This window comes from Rhyacophila brunnea, unplaced genomic scaffold (assembly GCF_057557595.1).
Source record: "Rhyacophila brunnea isolate RB1 unplaced genomic scaffold, BYU_Rbru_1.0 scaffold_4, whole genome shotgun sequence".
NCBI lineage: Eukaryota > Metazoa > Arthropoda > Insecta > Trichoptera > Rhyacophilidae > Rhyacophila > Rhyacophila brunnea.
This window is the reverse complement of record NW_028233068.1, coordinates 25,074,591-25,094,805: the sequence shown is the minus strand read 5'-3', so window position 1 is coordinate 25,094,805 and position 20,215 is coordinate 25,074,591. Positions and strand designations below refer to the sequence as shown.

The 20,215-nt window shown below is 27.8% G+C and overlaps 1 protein-coding gene across 1 annotated transcript in view; it reads left to right on the top strand.

Annotated features, from left to right (window-relative positions):
- Positions 1 to 20,215, top strand: part of Osi24 (Protein) — a 71,712-nt gene that overhangs the window by 29,070 nt on the left and 22,427 nt on the right. The gene's annotated exons all lie outside the window — the stretch shown is intronic.

Here is a 20,215-nt window from a genome sequence, read left to right as displayed (position 1 = left end):
TCTATTAAATTAATTTCAATACGTGCAATAAAAATGGACTTTAAAGTGTGAATAATAATAAACATATTTACCAATTAGATAGCCTTTATGCGCAGATACCCAATACAAATAATTAGTGTCAATGTGAAGTCACGTGTGTGTATTTGAATAAAATTATTTACTTATATATAATTAGTGTGAGTTTATTGAAATTAACAGTAATACTATATTGGAAAATTTTGGATCCAGATATAGTCAGGTAAAGTCTAATTGATAATATTACATATTTTTAAGAGACATTTGTACATAAGAGACACAACTATTAAATAATTTCACATGTGGTGATTATTTAATTAATTGATGTAAGCACATATTCTGTAGATTTTTATATTAAAATGTTATTTCTGAAAGTTTTAATCGAATACCTACCCTATTTTCACCATTACATCAAATTGTATGGTTATTTTTCTCATCAAACCGTTCTAACAAATATTATCAAGAGATTTATGATTAATTTAAATTAGATTCTTATTTTATATTTAATTAACAAAAAAAAAACGAAGTGGGAAGTGCGGAATTCTGGGTGTGGTCCCAAGAAGTGTAGTTTTAAGGTTTAGTTCTCGAGTGTGAAGATACATAGGACACAATATGTTAGGATAATTATGTTCTTTTTAATAGTTACGTCTGTATATATTAATAATAGTCACGTGACCTCAATACGCATTTAATATTGGTAAAATTTAAGAATATTCCGTAGGTTTTTTTTGGCCTGACCGAGTCATAAAAATCGTTTTATAATCTTAGTGTATGACTACGGTATCATATTATACAGCTGTTCTATGATCATCTGCCTTTGAATATATTTGCAATTTTTATCTCTAGTCTGGCAAACATGTGAATAGTTTGAAATCTTGGTAATTGTGGCGCAGATGCCGTCATGAGCTTTTATCATTTTTTTTATGAAAACAGTTTATTCCATGAAGACAATTATAATAAATACCATTTTCTATCGGCGCATAGGCTTTTCGATCTAATAATTGTTAATTTCAAATTTTCATACATTTTGATGCATCATTATCACAAACTAAGATTATATTAGGTAATATAAGGTTGGGTAGGTTAGATTAGGTTAGGTTAGGTTAGGTTTGGTTTGGTCTAAAATGAATACAATCTCATGACGACATCTGCGGCACATTTACCGAAATCTTTTTTAGTTATATCGAATCGATCTTTGGTATTTTGACTACACAATACATATATGTAAATAAATCGTTTCGTATTTTGTCCGCTAGTAGTATTACGCTTTATCTTAAGGTGAAGTGTTATGCTATTATGTATCAACTGTCTGCGTATAATACATAATATGTGTATAGTATCTGAAAACAATAAAAAACTAATAACTTTTTTACACTTATTAATAATAATTGATAGTAGAATTTTATTACTAATTTTTTTTATCACTATTGTAATTACTATCAATTAAATTTAGTTAAGTTCTTTCGAAGGTATACACGACATTTTTTTTAAATAACTTATATGTACTTCTCCTACATACATTTTATAAAACCAGTCAAAATATATTTTAATGAACAACATAAAAATAATAATATCAACCTGAAACCATTCATCAAACGAATAACGAAGAGGGAGTTTGTTACACCATCCGCATAGATCTCACGACGAATAGATAAATACTGTCATTAGTCTGTTAAAACCTCCTATGTGACATTTTTCTTTTTTTTTGTTGTATGTTTTGTTCATTTATAAAGACACATAGTTTAGTAAAATCCTCAACATTCTTTATATACTTTAATTATTTTTAAGTATTTAATGTATGTAGTCTGCACCTTAGAGTTATTACAAATCGTCGATAATAGCAAGTCTCGCTAACAAAGATTTATTTAAGGACAACACCTATAAAAACAATTAAAAGTCTGCCTACATTTTGTTGCTTATAATGCAGTTTTTGATTTTCCTATAATTATTTGTCACATTGACGATTTTACCATTTCTTTATTCTTCATTTTTTAAAAGGATTTATTCAGCTTCATTTATAAATATGATGAAAAAAAAGTAATAGATTTTATTATATTATGACTTACACTAATTTTAAAAATGTCGTTTCCTAACTATTGTCATTTTTGTAGATACTACTAAATTAATTTAGATATTATGATAAAGAAGACAAATCACTAGGCATACTTTGGGTATTTTACTAATATTTATTGATATTATAATATATTGATTGACTAATAGGCATTATATATTTCTAACTTAGCAATATAATACGACGGAAAAAATAAACTGAGATCAAAATCAATCAATGTTTGAAACACAAAAAAAACATATATAATAAAAATCACATATACTGAATTGTAGAAATATTTTCAGGTAGGTGAAGATAAAAGCCTCATTTATATTCTGTGAAGACTGCATACCAAAATGGAAAACTGTTCTTAATTATTATTGTTGAAAGAAAGTTCGAGAAATGATTTTATAAACAGTGAACAGTGAAAACAAAATCATCACGATGCACGTTCAATGCCAATGACCCTTTTATAACATGTGCAAGTGCACGGAAAATAATAATATAGTATAATTCGTGACAGATGAGTTGTTTTGATTTTTAATTTATTGATACGCAATATTATAATATAATTTATTTATTTAACAGAAAAAAATTTACGGAATTTATATCAGAGCATTCATTCTCTATAAATGGTATACACAATTAAATCTATTGTAAAAGATAAGCAATAAATTTACGAACAAAGCTTGGTAATGATTTGATAATGAAAATTATAAAAAAATAATTGAAAAATAATCTACCGGTGACATTAAATAGGTATATAATACATTAAAACGATAGCAAAGATGACATTTATATAAAATGATAAAATATGTATAAAAAAACAATAAGTTTTGCATCCACATCAGTAAAAATATAAAATTTACGGGTCGTGCATTCACGAGTAGTAAAGCAATTTCAAATTGTCTTCTCTCAAGTCTGTCGCAAGTTAGAAATGAATTTAGATTATTATAATGACGATGGAAGGAAAAAATAAATAAAAATATTTCTTATGAGTATAAACATTTCATTTTAATAGCAATTTTAAAAATAAATAAATAAACGAATCTGTGAGATTTTAGTTAGAGGATGCAATAAAATTATACATGGTAGACTTTATTTTGAATGTACACAATATAATATAGAAATTGTAAAAGACAAAAAAATAAAACTGACTTATTTTAATAGATGTTATGTATGTCTAATACATGCCTCGGAATGACCGAAGTGCACCGGAGCGCAGTTTTGGTTCATGAAAACCTGAGAATATCACTCCATCTCAGGGAAAAAATAAGTTCACCATCTGAGCTACTAGCTGAGGCCATATTACAAAAAATCTAACACACTTATTTTTATAAAATATAGATGCAATTAGAAAATACGTTAATATTTTCGGAAAATTATCGAATGCTACGTTTCGTAAAATATTTTATTTCAAGCGCTGGTATAATATTGTTAGTTAATACTATACATAATAAATAAGAAAATTACATTTAAATCGAAGAGGTTAGATTAGCATCTCAGATAGGTATATCAAGTCGTGTTTAGTGATATTAGTATCCCATCATACGCAATGTCGATAATGTTTTAACATATTATAATAAACATTTTAATATGTGTAATTAATTTTATTTATCACAACACTAAATAGAAGAGGAATTATTCAATATCATATCTATTTAGTATCGTACATTCTGGAGTTAACGGTTTCTTAATGAAAACGTTTAGTTAAGTAAATTAAAAATTGCTGATATAATATTGAAAATATTATCAGGATAATTAACATGCAAACTTGTAATGGTAGGTTAAAGTCATCAGCTATCTTTTGCACATCTGAATAATTTCCATGGTAAGTGGTTGAGCAAGTAAGCATACGATAATATTATTAGATCCCGGGTGACATGTTGCAGTTTGCAGTCACATCACCTGGTTTACTTTGAAGTGGCGGAACAAGAAGCTAAATAGCGGGTTCTTTTGATGACATTAAATTACCTGATTCATTATCGAGTCAAGAATGTAAGAATGTTCAATTGATAATTTTTCAAATTATATTACTTAAGTGTTTATTAAAAAAAAACGATATGTACAGCACCTGCGGTAAAAGACTTTTTGTGTTAGGTATATTAACCATTAGATCGTTTTTAATAATTATTGAATTGTATTTTCAAATTAAAATAATTTGCCATTTTTATTAACTCTAAAAAAATGCCGCCTGGTTTAAGATTGCATTATGATGGTGCTGATTGACTTTAAAAGTGACGAGATACGAGAGCATTTTATCAAGCATCTAAACCCGGGGTTCACAATTTTTTTCGTAAAAGGGCATATTTTGAAATCAAAAATATTTGGCCGGCCGCTGTTTTTTTGTAAATATTTTCTGTTTTTAAAAAACATAAGGCAAAAAAATGAAAAAAATATATTTCATTGTGTAAACTTGTATTTTTAACTAAATATACATTATTATTACTCTTATTAATATACTGAATAATAGTATTAAAATTTTTTCATCATGTGATTTATGCAATTTTATTGTTAGTTTAAAACTAAATCCTGCAATCTAGGCTCAAATGTTCTGACCATTCATTCTTGCCAGAGGATATTTAATTTAAAATGTAATTTTTAATATTCGATTTTTCTGACCATTTTTTTTTTGCCAGAGGATATTTAATTTGAAATGTAATTTTTAATATTCGATTTTTCTGACCATTTCTTTTTTGCCAGAGGATATTTAATTTGAAATGTATTTTTTAATATTCGATATGAAGAATAAAAAATAATTCAGATTTAACATAAATCTCGCGGGACACAGTTTGTGAACCCTTGATATAAACTCTTATCACGCAGAGAGTGAAGAGGCGACTTTGGACCAGGCTCAGCCGTTTTTTAAGCCACCTGGATTCCAGCGTTTTGGACGGCCGCTATGTGTATGCGGCGAAACTACGGGATGCAGGCATGACCTAAAATGACCCAAAAATACTGGGGAGCGATTGCATAAATCATTTATTGCAATTACTATACACAAAATAAAATTGGACATATCGACATTTATTCGTATCACTTTAATTGATTGATTTCTATAAGTCATTAAATTTTAAAATAATATTTATTTATCACTGATGATTTTAGCCATATGCAGTTTTAATTTATGTAATAATACGCATGCATTTAATTTAATGTTTAATTTAATTGAATTACCAAAAAATGTGGTAATTCTTTGTTTCTTAAATTACTATCATTATGCAGTTTAAAGAACCTCTAAATACTTACTATAAATACTAACGAGTTTTTTTTTATTATTGACTAAAAAAAATATCACTTCTTATAATAATAACGTCAGTTTCTAAAAAAAACATCAAAAGTAGATTAAAATAAATATTTTTTTTTTAAATTTAAAACTTTCATATATTTTGAACAGATGATATTGACAGTGTTAATTGTTGTTATAAAAACATTGTACTCTGTGTCGGTCGTTATTTCATTACGTGGGACAAGTATTGTATATTTCATTTCATATCACTTAATAGATGCCATTGCTTTTGGATATTTTAGATAGAATAGATTTAACATATTATATTATTTTATGTACTGTGTTACATAAAAGTTATTAGACATTAAATATAATCTGTAGTTTTGTTATTTTAAATTAACCCGATATTCATCAGTTTTTTTTTGTAAAAAAAATGAGGACTCTATTTTTTACAGGATTTATTGCGAACAAATAATATATTGGAAACTACATACTAAGTTCCACGGTATTTTAAGGCATTTAAGAAATAATGAGTTTTAAAAAAATATGATAGGTACTTACATTTTTCATTATAATATACATTTTTTCCCTATTTTGCTAGTTTATGATAATTAAAGAAAAAATGCCAACCCTGGACTTCCAAAAAGGTTTCATTTTCCATCGTAATAACACCACCGCAGGAAACTCTATACAAAACTTAGGCAGTTTGAATAGGAATCCATGACACATTCACTATAATATTCTCCTGACCTGGCATCATCCGATTATTATTTGTTCTATAGTTTACTAAATCATATTCATAGGAAACGGCATAGTAGATAAGATGATGTTCAAAAGGAGTTTAACTCACTCTACAGCTTAACACCGATAGAATCATATTGGCAAGCAAAGTGGGAAAAAAAGTTAAATAACAACTCAAAATACAACTTGAATTAAACTGAATTTGTTTAATCATTTCATATTTTTTTTATATTATCACATTAGTTATGGAATGGACCAATATTTTGGCAATTTAGTTTATTGGTTAGAGGTTGAACAATAAATGTAGTATTGGTATTTAATAAATTTTTAAAAATATTATTAGAAGGTTTATAAAATAAGATCATCATTATTTCATGTTGTTAACAATATGTAAAAATTGGGTGTTCATCAAGGATAATACGTGAATGGGTAATAAGTAGTAAACTCATTTTATGAATTATTTTTAATTATAGTCAAGTAAACTCTGAGTTTAAAAATAAATCAGGTAAGGTACTTAATCACTCTTTGCATTTATTTGTGGTTATTATCGGGATTGTAAAATGTGTAAAGTAACGCCTTGGTGAAAATTAGTTATTTATGGAGTTAAATTATTTGAAATAGAATTATCGGTATCCGAAAAAACTTCTGTAAGAGATTCAGGGTAGTTACTGTAAAATATAATATGAAAATAACTAATATAATTCTTAAAAAACTTTTCACCTGTAAAGTAGTAATTGTCACTAACATTCTTGATATATTATATTGCAAATTATCTCTATTATGATGCAATTCAATAAGTTGGAATACATTACAAGTATTGTTACTGTGTATATTAAATGCTTTAATAGTAAATAAGTAATAGTGATTAAAAGGAATTAAGTAGTATTTGAGTTAGAAATATTCTTTTATCGCCAAGGTCCCTAAAAATAAGATTTAGGCACGCAGTTTAGTTACATAATGCAATATAATACACTCCATTATTATTTATAAAATATATTCACTGAATATAAATCTATTAATATGTAAACATTAAATTTATAAAATTTTAAAATTATTTAAATTTAGCTGTAAAATAAAACCATTTTCAAAGATTTCCTAAATGGGTGATTTACAAAGTTTGCTAAACATCAAAGACTACAAAGACATATTAGTTTTTTTCTTTTAAATTTGATTTTTATTTGAATTTTGGTGAAAAAGAAGATATTTTCTGAAGTATTTTGTATTGTTTGTAGTGTATCATGATAAATATTTGATTTTAATTCAAGAAGCCATATTTTTTCTCTCTCTTCAGTTGAACAACTAAATGAGAAGCGTACAACCATATTCCCTAATTAATAGAATTTTAATATAATCGCAACAAATCACTAGACCTCTAATTATTTTCGTAATAAAAAGTAATTAACTTTCACGTATTATATTAATGAGTAAGGTTTTTGATTTACACTATTTTTTTAAAAAAATATGTAAAACTCTTAAAAATCTTTACTAAGAAGTAAAATCTGTGACAGTATGAGAAATACTAATAATTACTTGATTGGTTAGAGCGGTCACCATGCCAGAACAGAATTCACCCAATAGTGATATTATTTGGAATTGGTTTTACATGGTGTACACTAGTGTATAATAATTTTTGAATCCCAACTATTTAATTTTGACCATATTTTCAAATAGCGGTAATAGTCACAAAGCGGAAATTGCCAAACAACATGATTTTATTATATCTTCATTGTCGCTTACGTATTGGCATTTAGAATCATTAATTTGTTATACCTAAGCGAGGTAGGGATGCTGCAAGTGATTAATTGTTTCTTTATCATGATTTTTTTGATGTACCAAGGTTTGGTTTTACTATTGTGATAACCTGTTATTTTTGCGTATTTTATGTTTTAGTTTTATTAGCTGTTTTCTTAAGTATAGGAAAATTATCGATGATCTTCTCAACAGTTGCTGTTTTTGCTATGAGACTATTGGTTTCAAAGTCTTATATAAACATTTATTTATAAATATTTTTCATATAGGTAGTTGATTGTCTAATTAATTTTCCATCATGAATAAACCATAAACATAAAAATAAAACCAGCTTTTTTACTAATAAAATAGTATTAAACCGGGTTGAGGTTAGTTAGCGGTGATGATTGAGTATCTAATAAATTAAGTGGATTCATTTTATTTCACCGTTCGTTTTTATAATTATTTACTAATATGTTTGAGAAAAATGTGCACATAAGTTTTTTATGATTATCTTGAAATATATATTCTTTGAGAAACCCGACTTTCAAACCATTAATAAAATATCTCCATACTGGTGACAAATATTTTTTTTTTCTTATTTTATGTTTTAATATAATAATATAATTAATATAATTTATTTTTTAAAAACATTAGATGATACATGTATTAGAAAGTTATGTATTAGAAATAAAATATTTATTATAACTGGTTTTAATCTATGTAAGAATACAATGTTACTATTAGATGACACCGGTACGTTCATTGGATATTTAAAGGATACGTAATCTGTATACACACAACATCTTCATTTTAAAGTTTCTCTTTGGTTCTACTGTTTAAATATACCTACCATGTTTGTTATCTACCTTATTTTCTATGCATAATCAGTGCGAATGTTACTGTTACACAGTGATATATAATGTTTATTTAGGAACACATTGTGTGAATCGGCAATAGTAAGATGTAGTATGCAAACGTCGCAAACGTATTTTAAGTACTTTATATTCGTGAATACTTACATTAAATATTTATTTTATACACCTCATTGACAATACATTTATACCTAATAGTAAACTTTTGAACTAAGCTAACAGATGTGTCTTCATGTGAACATTAAGTTTTATGTTTGTTTTATATCCCATAATTACTGTATCATAAATTAACGTACAATTATTAAGGAACCATTTAACAATGAATATGCATAGTAGCAATTTATTTTCGTACGCAATATGGACAATAGGAATATAGTTAAGATTGCTATTATCGACTTTTCTCACATCCAGCTTATTGCATGGCTGTCTCTCGCTCTCTGCACATTACACTTTGTTTTGATTTCTGCCAAAACTATAATATTTCACACTTATGTGGTAAAAATATATTTTTAATAACAGTTCATTTCTTAGCTGGTGTACATCAACGTAAATTAATCCTACTCTCCAGCAGTGTAACTAAATTATCGCAGATGTATACACATTTTTAAGATTTAGCCAGAAAATAGCATACTATTAGCAATCCATTTTTATTATATAATATTATTATATCATTAAAAAAAGATTATAAAAAACTGGATATACATGAACGTACAGAACATTCACATAGGTGATGCAGTGTTTTTATTGAATATACATAATTTTCAGAAACATTATAACAAATAATACTGTACAAACTGATTAAGTACCTACATGTTATTTAGATATAATATTACAATTTATATTACATTAAATCACATCACCATATTTGACCATATAATGATCATATGGGGCTCCGCGGAGTAGAGGTTGTATTAACATATATTTCTTTTTACAAGACGTGGATGTTAGCTAATTGCTCAACCTATTGGGTCCGAACACACATTGAAAGAAGAATATCTGAATATGCCAGACTATTAATATTATGCCAGTCACTGCTCGCATTAATAATTTTAAAGACTATATGCCAGTAAAGCAGGAACTCTACAAGATAATATATGTAACAAGGTACGCATTTGGAATTTTAAACAATTCATATTAATATAAAACATATTATCTCCAAATTAAAAATGAAAACAAAATGTGCCAACTTTGAAAACATTGCGAATTGGTCTGTCGCATTTTATTTTCGTTACTTTCTTCTTTGAAGCGTGACTTCTTTATTTACGATCAATCAAAATGACACTTTTACTTTTTCTCTCCTCTTGTTTTTTTTACATCAGACGTTGTATTTTTCTAACCACTGATTCATTGTATCGACATATTTATATTATATATCAGAAAATTCATCATTACCATTGACATTTTAAACCAATATCGGTAATGGTCGTTGAATATACGAAGCGGTCGAATATCCTATGGCATGTATTGATTTTTAGTTGCGTGATACCACTAAACTTGAACTGTTACCACTATAATCATCTTTTTTTTTCTTGATAAATCCATAATAAATTTCTTCCATAATAAATCATGAATAAGAGGATAGAATATACAAAATATTTTTATTTATTAACTTCATAGTATGATATCAATAAAATTTCTTGATACAACTCTATAAAAGAATATTTTTACCTCTGTAATATTAATTAGATAAGCAACTTGTAAATATTTTTTTACTTTTTATATAATTAGGTGTATGTGCTTAGAATATAAGTATAATAAGTATTATAAATAATAACAATATGAATACATAATATAGTTGAAATATTTATAAAATGGTTCATGGTATTTTTTAAACTTTAGAAATCAAAATGATCGTGTGCGATAAAAGTATACTATATAATATTATAGAAAATAATTAATAAAATGCATTGAAATTAAATAAAAATATGGCCACTAACCGATGATAGAAATCATATTAGACGGCATGTATGTACCTACCTATAAATGTTGTTAATCTATATTCTATATCCAAGAAGAAGATCTCTGAATTTAAGAATTTGTTCGATTTAACATTCGAAACTGTGTAAGTTGGTTAGTACCAACATTAACAAAAACCGTTATTGTTGTCTCGTGAACTCGTGAGATAATGTTTATTATTTTTAATTATTTCAAGGCATATTATAACATTTTAATTGTGTTAAATTACGTTAATTTCTGTAATATGTTCATTTTGCTTTTTAAATTAAATACTAATGGCTTGGAGTTGTTTTTCAAGTATTTTTTGTAGAAATAGAGTAGGTACTAGATATTTACCCAAAATTCTTTTGTTTATTTAATGAATACGGCCGTTCAACGAGGATTAACACTAAAGAAAATTAATTATACAAGTTAAGTATATATAATTATATTAACACGTTTTTTCTGTGTTATTTTCCTTTTCATTGTAATAAATACGCAATGTGTCGTGTCTAAGCCATGCAAATTAATTTGATCTCGGCGCAGAAACGCAATGAATCTACTCGAAGCGGAAACAATTTTTCACTTGGAACATTCGCAAAGAAAAGATCGGCCGTACGATGGAAAGCGAAAAGATGTCGTAAACCATGCGTGCCTAACATTGTTTGTCGAGATATCAATGCGAAAAAAAACGGTGCTTGACAAGAAAATCCTCCGACTTGTTTACAAAGATAGGGACTGAATTGGTTTCGGCAGCGGAAATCGTAAGGTAATACGACAAACAGTTCGGGAAAAATCACCATTGTGAGTTATTTTATGTCAGTTAGTATATGATACTGAAGAGATGTATAATAATACCTTATTATTCTGTTATTCGAGCCGCTATTGAAACCAGACGATAGCAATCAATTGGTTGTAACTCGACTGAAACGCTGGTCTTTTAAAAAAATTCTCAACTCCTTATAAGGAGGTTATGGTATCTTACCCCCTGTTATGTATAGTTCAGACGGTTGCATCATGTGTGTGACATTATATGATGGACAGCATTGAAGGAAATACAAGTTTACGGTTTATATTATGGTGCAAATACATTAGTTGTTAATTATAATATATTATTGCTATAATACTTATTTTTTATGTAACAATAATTTAATAAATAATTAAAATTTATATAATATAATTAAATAATATACAATAAAAATAATAGCACTTCAATGAAAATTGCTCACATTACAATGGTTGTGGGTTCCAGTACCATACCATCTAAACTAAAATTTATAATACAAGATTTATGAATATTACATGTTTCATGAAGAATGTAATATTCATACATCTAGTATATACTTAATAGGCATATTAAAACAAAAATATTTAATTTGAATGATTAAAAAATATTTAGAAATTCAGAAAATCAGACAAACTTACCAGTAATATATTTTCAGCATTTTTGGTGCACCTAACAACAAAACCAACAAAAAATACCTACTATCTATTTTGATTAAAATATGATTTAAAGCTTTTCGTCTTATAATGACAAACAAGATAGCATCTTACAAATCAAAATTTATAACTAAGATGCACTATTTAACACTGTTATATTTGATGTAATACATTTTAATTGAAGCGAGCCGCGCACACAGAAAAATGGTGTGAGAGAGGTCCATTACGAAAAAAAATAATGGTGGGAGTTTAACAAAATATAATAGCTGCTATTGATTTCCGCATTTACTCCGTTCGCTTCAATTGTTGCCCTCACACGTTACCGGGTAAATTATTCATACCCAGACACTGGGTATCGAATGCGGGTAGCCTAACGATCATAATCGCAAGGATAGTTAATGTGCGTGTTATCTACGCTATTTTGTCTTTTAGACATGTCAGAATATTAAAAATTCAAATAAAAATACCTCAAATGGTAGCATTAATTCAATAATTAGGTAAGTAGCAGAGGTTTACCATGTAGTAGAATGCTATAAGAGACAGATGAACCTGTTGAGAAAGCTGTTCGGCAGTCAAATGGTCGGGGTCACGATCCTCAGGCATAAGGTCCTGACGAAGAAGGAGAAGAAGTAATATTTCATTTACCTAAATAATTTATATTTTTGTTTCTGGGAGGGTTCCGGACCAAAAACACCCCACCCTCTATTGTGTACGTGCCTGATTAAAGCATACTAAAACACTTTGAAAAACGTATTGCTAAATCTGCAGCTGTAGATGCTGATCCGAATACCCCACTTGGATAATAAATAGATGTTTTTGTTATTTTGTGTGTGTTTACGCAAATACCTCCCACCTGTATGCAGGGTAAATGTCAAACATATCATTTATTATAAAGTGCAATAATAAAAGATTCGTAAAACATATTTCTTGTATTATGCATAAAGTGGGATGTTCTTATTTATTTATTTATAAAAAGAGTATTACGGCATTACAGCTATTGGCCAATGCGCCATAATACATAATAAATACAAATGTATAAAAATATCTTAATTACAAATAACAATAAAAAGACAGCATGTGTAAATTTTAATGAAATATGATAATTTATACAATTATAAATTTAGCCTATTTAATACGTCCACAAACATTATATAGTTAATAAAAAACAAATCAACCTTTATGGTGCCATCAAATAAGCTAATTGCACGATACACAGCATCATGAAACATAACATCTGTCCTGCGATGAGGTATTTTGAAGACCGTGGAGCTACGAGTGATATTGGTGGGAACATGAAAATTAATATTTGCCAGTATACACGGATTGTAAATGAACCCACGAAGAAGTAAAAAGAAATGCTTTAAAAGAACAATCACTCTTCGGGTAGACAGGGATTGCATTGATAGCATACCCAGAAGAAAACGAGTCGGGAAATTCATTTTATTGTCATTATCATATGGAAAGAACCTGTATGTTCTTAAGTAGAGAAATCTAAGAAATCTATTGTGGACTCGATCCAACTTAATTGTGTGGATGGACCTATTAGGACTCCAAATAATGCTGGCATATTCAAGAATACTCAACTCAAATGATACGTATAATGTACGTAGTACTCGGACGTTTTCGAATGATTTTGAAACCCTCATAACAAAACCAAGCATTTTGCTAGATCTAGTACTGATATTAAGAATATGCTGATTGAAAGTGAACTTTGCATCATACAATACACCCAAATCTTTTTTCTCCGTTACCCTACTCAATATTATACCAGACAATGTATATGGGAACAATAAGGTGTACCTTGAACGACTGAATGAAATAATATTACATTTGGAGGTAGCGAATTCAAGTTTATTCAAGATAGACCATTGCGAGATAGCATCTAGGTCAGACTGCATTATCGCACAGCATTTATATTATATTTCAGCATTTATATTTGGTATGTAATATTATGTAGGTATACTATAATGTCTAAATTATTAATTTCTTATTGTAGCATTTTATATTAAAATCAATATTTATGAAATAAAACAGTAAGTTGGCATTGTTATATATTCCGTATACTATTTTATACAATATGACGCAGTATTCAAATTTCTGAAAAATATGATATAGTATAATATACCAGTCGGTAGGATTTATTGAATTCTTCATTTTGAGTGCCAATAAAGATTGCTGGGTACAACTACTATACCAGTATTTATGTATAGCAGAGCTACTTCATAATATTTTTCAATCTTGGAGCGCCTTCATTCCCGATCCCTTCTTCAGTCAGCTACAAAGAATATTGCTAGATCCTTCCAAAATTTTATTTGTTTTAGTCTTTTTACCTGTTATGATTTTGTTTTCAATGCATGTTAAATTGTAACTAAGTGAATATATTATGTAAATACCTGATTTGGTATTAGAAATATGTTTGCACTTAGGAGAATTGTAACATTCCAAGAAATCTATAAAATTAAGTTCATGTTTTTGACAAAGTTATAACGATTAAAAATACTATTGTATATTTATTATTAAATAAATCTTTCGATTTAGTTTTTGTATTAAAATTAGCTATCAAATGACATCTGTAATATGTACCTATAATCCATGTGTAAATACATTATTATGAAGATACTGGTAATTTATAATTTAAAGGTAATATATAAAATATTATATATTTCTATCCAGCAAATTTTGGGGCATCCTTGTCGTCGTTTAGTGTTCCTTGAGTGACATTGATTTTTTTCGTGGTTTTTCCGCGTTATAAGCAACATGCAACTTTCCATGTCACGTTGCGCTACAAATAATTTTTGGATTTCTCCTTTATTAAGGTTCCATGTTTCACATGCACACGTGAACACTGGTATCATACATCGCTTAAATACTTTACGAATATGTCACAATGTGAGGTTGCTTTTGAAGATACTGTTCTGCACGTCATATTATAATATATCTCTATAAAAGGAATAGTCTTAACTAAATGAAAAAATACATTTATTTTATATTAAATTATTATTGGCATAATAAAACCTCTCTCATAAATAAATTCGATTTCTTTCTGTATATGGATTCATTAATTCATTTGCCTCATTCTATTATTGTCCTATTAAAAATATCCCATGTAACTTTTAAAACTTAGGCATCAAAATTACGTATATCGACTATTCAGGGAGGAAGACTGAATCCGTTGACAAGGATACAGAGTCTATATTATATATAAATATTTATATGTATTACGTAGGTTATACTATATATAATATATCTACCAAATTTCTTGCGAAGATGAAGGTTTTTGTGTAAGGATATCTTTCACTGTTCGATTTAAATTAAAATATCCTTTTGTCTACAACAATAAATTTAAAAGAAAAGTTTAAAAAAAATACCGTAAATTTTTATACTATGCTACAGTGTCTTATTTTTTTGCGTTTACTAAGCACAATTTAATTTATAAAACTGTTGCGGCATACTAAATAATACTTTTGTATTTTTTCAATTAATTTAAAATTTACTGCGATGTACCAAAAATGTTTCATACTAGTATATTGTAACATTTATGTTTTAGGTTTAAAATTACGAGAAATGAATATCGACAAGCATTTAACATAACAATCCTTCGCAAATTTTTATGAAAATCTGTCGTGGGTCCCAGGTTCGAATACTGGGTCTGATAGGTACCTACACATATTATTTTTCAATTTGTGTAGGTATGAGTCAGAGTATGGACCTAACAGGTTGAGCGAGTGGCTGACATCCATTTCTCGAAAAAACAAAATCTGTTAATACAAACCCTAAATAAATGACACACAGTGTTGGGTTTTTGTTTTGTCAGAAAGAACCAAAACGTCAAAAAATATGTATTTTTTACTATCAGTGTTTATACTCCAATCCTATCACTACCTTAACACTCAGTGGATTGTATTTTTTTAAAAATATAACATTGTAGGATTCTGAGAAAAAATCCTGAAATAAAACTTAAAAAGTTTAACTGTACCGATTTAAAGTCTATGAAGTTTATCTTTGTAGCCACTGAATATTCATACAATGTAGATATTGAATGTTCGTATTTATATATTTAACTTTTTAAGCTACCCACTATTTTTGAATTGACCTAAAGCACAGTCTTAATAATTTATCAAAATAAAAAATAATGAATCGCGCAATATTAAGTAGATGCCTAACTTTTATTGTGAGAAAAAATATCTTGCGGCACACTGGTCGGTCTAAATAAAATAACTTTACCATGTAACTGAATACGAAGTAAATATTGTAGTAGATACCTACATGCAATTTCCCGTAGAGTATTCGAAAATGCAACTAATGAACTATGTTCTATCTACAGCTTATACACAATATTACAAAAACTCTTTTATTTTCATCCAAAAACTTATATTTCAAATATAATGGAACTACTGATTTAAGTTACCCAAGATTAAAAAATATATTTTTTGTCGGAGATTCATAATTTTGAAAGGCCACATATAAATCTTCAAGCTAGTAACCATTTTGAAACAAAATAATGACAAATGCATATTATAAGTTTTACCTTATATATTACAATATGTGAAATTTAGTTTTACAAAATAATAATACTCGTATAAATAATTATAAAACTGTGGAATGTAATATGATTTGAAAAAAAAAACAGATTTTAGATGATATTTTTTAAATAAATAAAAACAATAGAATTAATTTGGTTTCTTCTTTGTGTGATTTCGTGACTGATGGTAGTGGCCTAAACCATTTGTATCTTTCTTATAAGCCTTATTTAATTTTTACAATTTGAAAGTAATTAGTCAGCAAGGAGAGAAATCTGGTAATGGAAATTTCGTTTGAACACTTTTAATTTATTCAGTCCGTTAACTGACGGTGGCCTTTTTGGATCCACTTTAACCTTCAATATTACATAATATCACCATATTGAGCCTTTTCAAGCCATTTTCCCTTCTGCAGGTGATGTGGCCAACCAAGTATGGCGCAGGTAAATTGAGAAGAGTCTAAGTTAGTGGTCGGCAATGCTATGCCAGCGTTCAATATTCAATGTTCCATTATTCAGTTCAAGGTTAAACCCAATTAATTATAAATCAATTCAAGTTATAAAGTGACATTGTTTTATGGTTACGGTGATATTAAATTTTTGATAATATTCTAAACATATTTTTATGTATACAGCTGATACACTAGCGCGTACACAAGGGTAAAAACTCAAAAGTACAAATTATTTAGTTGAATGGGGTTTTTTGTTCGGCAAGACCTCATGACTGCGGATCATGACCCGGTCTGTAGCCACTGGAAAACCCGTAACAGTCATAAATTGCAACAATCTGGGGCATCCAATGGTTGCTTTGTTATTTTATCACAGCAACACTACAATAGTCTGCAATAATTATATAGCTAAAGATCACACGTTTAGTTCTGATGAAAAATAAACGCTTGTGTACAGAAGAAATGTAAAAAAAAACATGATACAAACCACTAATTTTCTTTTGAAGATTTCAGAAATAAAACCGAAATTATTTCTACCATACTTAAATATATATTATGATATACTTATCTGAATTAGAACTGTGACTGAAAAAATATAAATGATGGATGCTCTTATGGAAACAGCTTTGGTAAGTGGTAAGGATTATTGCGTTTTGTTTTTACTACAACTATGTGATAAACGAATATATTGGATACACAGCTATTACTGTGAGGATTATTATACCGACTTTTACACAAAAGATGATTAGGTATACATAACATATATTATGTTCAATAGGATGCATTAGAGAAAAGATATTATATTTTCTGTTGTTTAAAAATATATACATCCAAGATACAAAAGCAGCCATACCAACGCTGACAGCGATAATTATTACTAATAATATACACAATGATATGATAAAAAAATTATTTATTTCCCGGAAATTTTCTTTTATATTATTATAATATTAATCATTACAAAATATTTGAGCACATTTCCAGAAAATGAGCGTTATTCTGAAATCTTCTTTTTAAAGTCGACGTGTCAGTCTAAATATTATATTGTGATACGTGCTGTGAGTGATCACTCCGATTCTTCCAAAGAATAGCTTAATTTATTTAAGACAGTATCTCAATAGTACCAAAGAATAAACTAACACAGATTATTTGAACTAATTTTTGAATTTGAAAATGTCAAATTCTTTTTATATCGAAATGTAAGATGGTTGAATAATTCTATAATCTTTTACCGCAGACAAAAGAATGTAAGTATAACATTAGTAAGAAACATTTACGTAGGTACCGATGGAAAATAGAAATCAGTTATTCGTATTTTTGTTTCATGCAGATATTTTAAGGAAGAATTGAATTGATTGAGTTTGTTTTATTTTTTTATTTATACTATTTTTCCACATCGTTAAGTAATAAATAATATATCAAGGTTGGTTGGTTGGTTGGATAAATGTCACCAATTAATTGATAACTACAGCTGTAAGATGATACTAGTCATGGGTTATTAGAAATAGAAAAATATTATAAAAAAAAATATTTTAGGGTTATAAATAATATTTGTGTTATTTCTTTCAACTGACGTGTCTTAAGATTAATAAAAATGAATATTATTCATTAAATTGAAGGTACATTAAAAGTACATCAGCATTGTATTTTATTTTTTGAATTTATCAAATGAAAATAAGGCATTGAAAATAATTTTACAAAAGGTGATTAATTTTTTTTCTCATATTGTGCGAAGACTAATTATTCTTGGGAGTCATTTTTCTTTACAAGAAGTGCCTACAATTGAAAGTCTTAATACCAGTCAAGACTAATTATTGATAATACTTTATTTTTTTATATTATTGATCCACTTCTCTTACCACGATTTCAACCATCACTTTGCAATACGCCTAAACGACGATGCGCGTTTGATTGAGTTCCATTATCTCGAAAGCAGATGAAAGATTATCAGTTTTTTTTACAAATTCGTCTACAAATCATATTAATAGCCTCATTAACAAAAAAGTTAATTAGAACATTATATTGAAACCCCAAGCACACCGAACCCAATGAAGTGGTTTTCAAATATTAATAGAATATATTTTCACTTCATTGGCATACTTGACTAAATTTTATCTCTCTATATACAAAAAAAATGTAAAAAATAAAACGTAACAGAAAAACAAAAACTAAAAAAAAATATTGCAGGTTTTAGCTAATCTTTGTATGTATTACAGAATATCTACATAGTTACATGAAATTAATAATTTTATTGTTTGCATCTTTCATATAATTATCTTTGAATGTAGTAGTTATACCTTATAAGTAAATAAGATTTTAAACCCCTGATCTAAGCAATGCGACAATCAAAGGGGTTTTCCGCTCGGTCATCCAAAGAATCCTTAACATTCACCTTTGATACCACAATTAGAATATCTACCTGTATTTTCTACCTTTCTCTTGCTTTCACGGTCCATGTTTACGTTACAAGAGAGTGCAAAAAGGTAAGACAAAAGGTATGACTAGACGCATGTTTGTACCTATGTAGCTAGGATTATGTTCTTATTCTCTCACTTTGTGTTTCTTTGTTAAATATTAAGTCGAAATACCGCATTGAAAATTAAAAAAAAGAATTATATAATTTCAAAACACAGAGAAATACAATACAATAGCGGAATTCGATCTATAAACTTATTATCTAGTTCTATATTTTCTGAAGTATTTTCAAATTATCACACCCCCAGAAGTCCACTATAGTATCTCAAAATCAGCCATTTTCCAGGAGAGCCGAAATAAACTTTTTGAACTTACTTACTTTTACTTACTTTTTGATTTAATGAGTAATGGCTTTACAATGTTCATTATTTTTATATTGAATTGGAAAAAAATAAATCAATTTAGTGGCATTAATAATATAATGATTAAAAAGACAGTATGTTTTGTAAAAAAAAAAAATTTTGAGTTACTTCCTTGTTCTTCAAGGAAATTAAAATAAAACCTGGCCCCAACTGTCAAAAATTAGTATTGTAACTCAGTACTGCCACTTACTGAAAAATCAATTCCCAGATGGACACTGGAGCAACTCAGTTACCTCAGTGTTCAGCTAGCGACTTGTTTTTTTGCTATAAAGATATTATAAGAAGGACAATGGAGTATCAGAGTTACTGGAGTGTTCTTCTCAATGTTTGACTCAATTTGTTTAAAAGAACACTGAAGTTAGGTGTATATCTTATTAAATATTTTTTTAGAGATACG